Here is a 7029-nt window from a genome sequence, read left to right on the forward strand (position 1 = left end):
AGATGAGATGGATATGGGAAGGTTTTTTTTTTTTTTTGGCTGATGCTGTGTAAGCTTGCTTTCTTGCATCAGTCACATACTAATACTGATACTAATGCTTACAATTGGCCTTAGAATACGTATTACCAGAAAAAATAAAGTGTTATAATAGCTGCAAATAAATTATTTAATATGTAGGAATATTTATTTCAGTCACCATATCTCTGCCAAATAAATTATGTCTGTATTTACATTTACACAGATATTTGATTAAAATAAATCTCCATATAAGAGTGTGCAAAAAATATTTAGCACCCCTCCTTCTGCCAAATAGCTACCAGAAGCTATAGATGGAAAACATTTCAAAGAAATATTGAGGAGGAGATGTTTTAATCTTTATTCTGCAGAACAGCATTTCTTAAAGTGAGATTATTGGACTCCTACAGGGAGAGCCTGAGAGTTGTTGAAGGAGGTCCGCAAATAACGGTCTTGATGTAAAAAAGTAACTCATTAATACTTTTTTAAAGTAATTTCATGTGAATTTAAATTAAAATATCTAAATTTAAGCACACTTTGCAAAAATTAAACATTAAAACTGTTCCATTTTAGGCAACACATAAATATAGTAAGAACAATATACACTGAGTGATCAGGCGCGCCAGGTGGGAAGGAGCAGCAGTGCATAGCACACGCTTCTTGATTAGACCAGGGTTCGAGCCCATCACCACCAAATACAGAGGATGCGGAAAGGTCAGGGAATGACCACCGCATATCCCGGAGCAATGTGGCCTTAGTTGCTAATGCTCCAAAAAACCAAATAACAACAACACTGAATGATCACTGAATTATGACCACCCCTATGAAAATTGAATGCGACCGTTGACCACGTGAGGTACGAGAGTGCGCAGTTAGTCGACCTACATAGCATAGATAAGGTCAATGGTTCAGTAGGTAGTAAAATTACGAGCGTGATGGGTAAAAAGAAGGATTAATTGGACTTTGACAAAGGACAGATTGTGGGTGCTCGACGAGCTGGTGCCTCGATTTCCCAAACGGCTGAACTGGCGGGGTGTTTGAGAGCCGCTGTAGTTAAAGTGTACCAGGACTGGCGTCAAAATGGTCAAACGACCCGACGGCAAAACTGCAAAGGTCAGCGGGTCTGACAACTCGTACAAGCGAACAGGCGCATCACTGTTGAAGAGTTGACTACCCAATACAACGTAAGCCAACCCCGGAACAATATCTGGCATGACCATGCGTCGCATGCATGAGCTATACCAGCAGACGACCCCTACGGCATCCTCTCTAACTAACGTTCGTCGGAGTAAAAGGCTCACCTGGTGCAAAGAGCATGCAAGATGGACGTTAAAAGACTGGAAGAAGGTGTACTATTCGGATGAGCCACATTATTTGCTCCACACCATGGATGGTCGTGTATGGATTTGGCGTCAATAACATGAGGCATGATGCATGATATCAAAATAATCCATCATGCATGGTATCAAAAGTGCCGACCGGTGGAGGCGGTTGTATGGTGTGCAGCAAGTTTCACTAGCAGGAACTTGTACCCCTGGTGCATGTGGAACAACGTATCAGTGGTCTCCGCTATCGTCAACTGCCTGCTGACTAAGTTACACTTTTTCCCGAATGGTGATGGTGTCTTCCAAGATGACAATGCGCCAAGCCATCGGGCACTTGTTGTGCAGAAATGGTTTGAGGAACACAGTTCTGACTACCAGCATATCGATTGGCCTCCGAACTCCCCTCCCCTATATCAATACATAGAACACTTGTGGGACATTATGGAAAAGCTTATGAGGCATCTGGCTACACCAATCACCTCCATACCTGCATTGCTGACCGCATTACACACAGCTTGGTTGGTCATACCTCCCAAACGCTTCTGTCTTGTTGAATCAATGCCACGTCGGATAGCTGCTGTATTGAGGGCAAAAGGAGGACATACGAAGTATTAGGTAGGTGGTCATAATTCAGTGATCACTCAGTGTATAGTAACGGCATTACTGTTCTTCAAAGAAACAACACAAAATATTAAAATTAAATATTGAAAAAAAATACATTTTTCGAACATAAATGTAATTGAATAACCAATAAAAATAATCTGTATTAATAAATATACCCGTTCGTCGTCATACTTTTTTTTTTTTTTTTTGTTCTTCAAGTAAATATTACAGGCATGGACTGCAAAGAAAAATTTTAATGAAAAAGGTGTCCTTGAAATACTGAAGTTTAAGAACCGCTGACGTAGAAATTAATTCGGGACCGAATTGAGATTTTCAAGGGCAATTTTTTTTCTTATTTCGTGGAAATTTATCCAACCCCATGGGCTCACATCTGGTGAGTATGGGTTTGGCAAACCCAGGGTGCAGAGCTGGATATCATCATTCCTCTCTCTCTCTCTCTCTCTCTCTCTCTCTCAGGGTAACTCGGGAATTTTTTTTTTTTTTTTTTTTTTTTTTTGGGTTGGTGTAGCATAAGTAGGGCTTACAATACCGGTATTTCGGTATTTTTAATTTATGATACCGGGATACCAGTATTCCAAAATCAAACGTTTTTCTCAATAAATTCTGATGACAATTAATAAAGTAAGGAAAAAACAAGTACTGTAATTAACTGAATTCAAGTTTTAAATAAACATTTATTGCAGTAATAAATATTCTGAAAACAATCATTAAAAATACAGTTATTCTAAAAACAAAAAAATACATATTGTTACTGCAAAGTTTAGTTATGTTTAAGCGTCCACACTACCTGTCCGAATAAAGTGAGCTCTTAAGAAACATAAGCAATCAATAGTATGATCGTTTAAAATTGATCTAATTTTGGTACATATTTGATTAGCGGCAGAAAACGCCCTTTCGGATTCTGTTCTGGTACTGAGATAATCGTAGTCGATATTTTTTAGGCTTTGAACTTTTTTTGCAAAAATAGTTAAACGTATTTCATTTATTTCCGACTCAAGTTCATCTTTTAAAATCTCACTGGGGTCAGGCAATTTCTTATTTTGGAAAGAATTTGCGGAGCACTGATGTTCTGTTCCATGTTGGTCTTCTATGGTTGAATTATGTTCATCATTTTCTGAATGAGAAAGACGTTTTATTCAGCGAAATACAATTTTCACTGTAGTATCTGAGACTGGAAGAGAGCATAGAATAGGTATAAGGAATAAAGAGAGCAAAGAGTGCAGTTAAGGAATTCTTCACATATATAAATGCAAAAATGAGTAGGACAAATCAGATCGGACGCATATGTAATTGCGTGGGATAGTATTAGATACCCCAACTGATGCTGCAGATGAACTGGACAGTTACTTTGCATCGATATTTACAGAAGAAAAACCCCTTCACGTCAATGAGAAATTATGGCAGTGAAGTTGAAAAAAAATGTAATTAATGATGTTGAAATTTCACATGTTGATTTAATGAGAAAACTTTCGCGCCCACAGGCGAGTAAGGCTCCTGTGGTTGATGGCATATACCCTATAATCTTAAAGGGGGCGGCAAGTGAGTGCATTGAACCATTCAGGCTAGTTATGAGAGCATCACTGGACAGGAGAGATTCCGTTGGATTGGTGTAAATTGGAACATAAAGGCTGTTCTAGAAGTGTAACGGGAAATTACCGACCGGCCAGTAGTAGGGAAAATCATGGAGGCAATGATCAAGGGTGGAATTCAGAATCATTAAGATGGAAATGGAATTCTGTAGGATACACAGCATGGTTTTGTAAAGGGAAAATAATGTTTTTACAAATCTGGTTAGCCATTTTGACAGGTCACTCGTGAGCTGGATTTAGAAAATAATTTCGACATTGTTTATTTAGATATCAGCAAAGCATTTGACTCATCCCACATGAGCGGTTACTTTATAAGTTGGAGCAGGCTGGGATCATAGGGAAAATCCTTAAATGGATAGCACGATAGCTTGAGGGCACCAGGCAGGGGGTTGTGATAAATGGTTATTCCTCAGATTGGGTTAATGTAAGAAGCGGGGTTCCCCAAGGATCCGTATTGGGACAACTGTTGTTTTTGATTATCTTAAATGACATCTATGAAGGGATATAGGGCGTGATGTCTAAACTTGCAGATGATGCAAAGATCAGTAGAGTAGTTAATGATCGCCGCCAAGCAGAGCTTCTTCAGAGTGACCTAGATAGACTTCCGGGATGGTCAGAAAAGTGGCAGCTATATGCTTTAATTCAGCAAAATGAAAGGTCTTACACCTGAGGAACAGCAACCCCAAAATAACTTATACACTTGGTGGAGTTGAACTAAAGTCAGTAGTGAAGGAACGGGACTTACGATACGGTCAGACATGAAGTTGTCCGAGAATTGTGGACAGGTTTCAATGTTGCATGGTGTCCTATCGATGATTATCGAACATTTGCTAATAGAGATAACGACGTCATAATCACATAAAGGTGATTTTATAACCTTTATGTAATTAAATTATAAACTTCTTTTTTTTTAATTAGTACCGAAAAACCGGTATTTTTGTACCAATACCGGAAAAAAATGACCGGGATCCCGGTATTGTAAGCCCTAAGCATAAGCCTCAGGCTTTCTTGCACTATATGGCTAATAATAATAATAATAATAATAATACCTTGATAAATCATTACAATCCTCAACAAATCAAATTTATAGTTCTCTTCAGAACAGAATTAATCAAGATGTACCTGGGCCCCAAATAAAGTGTTCAGTCCTTGAACCCCACACTTTATTTGAGGTCCCTGAACCCCACACTCCAAATCTTCAGGGAGTCCCTTTTAGTTCGACATTTTTGTACAAAATTAATACTTCGCTTGCTATGGACTACATAAGCCATGTGCAGTTGTGCATAAAACTTTTTATGAAGGTTGGAGCAGAAGAGATGCAGGGAGCACTTCTCATCCCTGTCTAATCCAGGTACAGTATCTTTCAGATTTGCTGGAAACCTGAATTTGCCCTGTTAGTAGACATTATTGGTTTACACATTTTATGGATAATTGAGGACTTGTAACTTCAGTTAGGAAAATAATTTTTGCACTGACTACTTACTTAGAAAATCATGGCAGCAATTATACATAAAATTTCATTATTTAAAATAAATAAATGCACAAGGCATAATACTTTAAGAGTTTGGTATCTATATAATATCGGTGTTTAAATACACCATAGATAACTCTTAATAAACTACAAAGTAGTTGTGGTAGGCATCATTTGCTCTTTCTCATATTGTGCTCTGCCTTCACGACGAGTTGCCATGATATTGCACTACTTCGAATAAGTAACTCTTCACTAATAGAGAAGGCTATTGTTACTTATTCTCAGTTGAGTACCACCACCCAGACAGCACTGTTTCACGGCTATTGGCCGATCATCAGTGGGTGGACAGGTACCCTGGTAATGCAGACATGACGACCCAGTTGTGAAGTTAATCACACAATATGAGAGATGCCAAGAGGTGTAGATGTCAATATTTAAAATAAATAAATGCACAAGGCATAATACTTTAAGAGTTTGGTATCTATATAATATCGGTGTTTAAATACACCATAGATAACTCTTAATAAACTACAAAGTAGTTGTGGTAGGCATCATTTGCTCTTTCTCATATTGTGCTCTGCCTTCACGACGAGTTGCCATGATATTGCACTACTTCGAATAAGTAACTCTTCACTAATAGAGAAGGCTATTGTTACTTATTCTCAGTTGAGTACCACCACCCAGACAGCACTGTTTCACGGCTATTGGCCGATCATCAGTGGGTGGGCAGGTACCCTGGTAATGCAGACATGACGACCCAGTTGTGAAGTTAATCACACAATATGAGAGATGCCAAGAGGTGTAGATGTCAATATTTAAAATAAATAAATGCACAAGGCATAATACTTTAAGAGTTTGGTATCTATATAATATCGGTGTTTAAATACACCATAGATAACTCTTAATAAACTACAAAGTAGTTGTGGTAGGCATCATTTGCTCTTTCTCATATTGTGCTCTGCCTTCACGACGAGTTGCCATGATATTGCACTACTTCGAATAAGTAACTCTTCACTAATAGAGAAGGCTATTGTTACTTATTCTCAGTTGAGTACCACCACCCAGACAGCACTGTTTCACGGCTATTGGCCGATCATCAGTGGGTGGGCAGGTACCCTGGTAATGCAGACATGACGACCCAGTTGTGAAGTTAATCACACAATATGAGAGATGCCAAGAGGTGTAGATGTCAATATTTAAAATAAATAAATGCACAAGGCATAATACTTTAAGAGTTTGGTATCTATTTAATATCGGTGTTTAAATACACCATAGATAACTCTTAATAAACTACAAAGTAGTTGTGGTATTATATAGATACGATATTATATAGATACGATATTATATAGATACCAAACTCTTAAAGTATTATGCCTTGTGCATTTATTTATTTTAAATATTGACATCTACACCTCTTGGCATCTCTCATATTGTGTGATTAACTTCACAACTGGGTCGTCATGTCTGCATTACCAGGGTACCTGCCCACCCACTGATGATCGGCCAATAGCCGTGAAACAGTGCTGTCTGGGTGGTGGTACTCAACTGAGAATAAGTAACAATAGCCTTCTCTATTAGTGAAGAGTTACTTATTCGAAGTAGTGCAATATCATGGCAACTCGTCGTGAAGGCAGAGCACAATATGAGAAAGAGTAAATGATGCCTACCACAACTACTTTGTAGTTTATTAAGAGTTATCTATGGTGTATTTAAACACCGATATTATATAGATACCAAACTCTTAAAGTATTATGCCTTGTGCATTTATTTATTTTAAATATTGACATCTACACCTCTTGGCATCTCTCATATTGTGTGATTAACTTCACAACTGGGTCGTCATGTCTGCATTACCAGGGTACCTGCCCACCCACTGATGATCTCATATTGTGTGATTAACTTCACAACTGGGTCGTCATGTCTGCATTACCAGGGTACCTGCCCACCCACTGATGATCGGCCAATAGCCGTGAAACAGTGCTGTCTGGGTGGTGGTACTCAACTG

The sequence above is a fragment of the Mastigoproctus giganteus genome, chromosome 12 (genome assembly GCF_048544385.1).
Source record: "Mastigoproctus giganteus isolate SK-2022 chromosome 12, ASM4854438v1, whole genome shotgun sequence".
Lineage (NCBI taxonomy): Eukaryota > Metazoa > Arthropoda > Arachnida > Uropygi > Thelyphonidae > Mastigoproctus > Mastigoproctus giganteus.